The sequence below is a fragment of the Triticum dicoccoides genome, unplaced genomic scaffold, assembly GCF_002162155.2.
Source record: "Triticum dicoccoides isolate Atlit2015 ecotype Zavitan unplaced genomic scaffold, WEW_v2.0 scaffold13375, whole genome shotgun sequence".
NCBI lineage: Eukaryota > Viridiplantae > Streptophyta > Magnoliopsida > Poales > Poaceae > Triticum > Triticum dicoccoides.
The window spans coordinates 62-915 of NW_021194457.1; the positions used below are offsets into that span (position 1 = coordinate 62).

At 50.7% G+C, this 854-nt stretch overlaps 2 non-coding genes across 2 annotated transcripts; both read left to right on the forward strand.

The window, feature by feature from the left end:
• Nucleotides 1-247: 247 nt before the first annotated feature.
• LOC119343581 lies at nucleotides 248-366 on the forward strand. Its single transcript, XR_005166157.1, has one exon. It is a non-coding gene; the product is annotated as a 5S ribosomal RNA (ribosomal RNA).
• A 297-nt stretch (nucleotides 367-663) lies between these two features.
• Nucleotides 664-782, forward strand: LOC119343580. Its single transcript, XR_005166156.1, has one exon. It is a non-coding gene; the product is annotated as a 5S ribosomal RNA (ribosomal RNA).
• The last annotated feature ends 72 nt before the right edge of the window (nucleotides 783-854 follow it).

Consider the following 854-nt stretch of genomic DNA (forward strand, 5'->3'; position numbering starts at 1 on the left):
ATATATTTACCGTGTTTTATTATTTTGCACGAGTGCGGTAAGTCATAGCTGGGTGCTCACGATTCACGGGTCCAGCGTCGGCGTTGTGGCGCGGCAAGCGTGCACTGGTGCGGTTGAGAGGGAGGGGTGGAAACCGCGTTAAACTCGTCTCCGTAGTTGAGAGGGAGCGGCCAAAGCAATGTACAATCGTCTTTGTAGTGGAGCTGGGAGGGCCAAGGATAAGGGACGAAGACCGGGGTAACATGTCGGATGCGATCATACCAGCACTAAAGCACCGGATCCCATCAGAACTCCGAAGTTAAGCTTGATTGGGCGAGAGTAGTACTAGGATGGGTGACCTCCTGGGAAGTCCTCGTGTTGCATTCCCTTTTTAATTTTTTTCGCGCCGCTTGCAAAACAAAACGCACGTGTAAGTAATATATTTACCGTGTTTTATTATTTTGCACTAGTGCGGTAAGTCATAGCTGGGTGCTCACGATTCACGGGTCCAGCGTCGGCGTTGTAGCGCGGCAAGCGTGCACTGGTGCGGTTGAGAGGGAGGGGTGAAAACCGCGTTAAACTCGTCTCCGTAGTTGAGAGGGAGCGGCCAAAGCAATGTACAATCGTCTTTGTAGTGGAGCTGGGAGGGGCAAGGATAAGGGACGAAGACCGGGGTAACATGTCGGATGCGATCATACCAGCACTAAAGCACCGGATCCCATCAGAACTCCGAAGTTAAGCGTGCTTGGGCGAGAGTAGTACTAGGATGGGTGACCTCCTGGGAAGTCCTCGTGTTGCATTCCCTTTTTAATTTTTTTCGCGCCGCTTGCAAAACAAAACGCACGTGTAAGTAATATATTTACCGTGTTTTATTA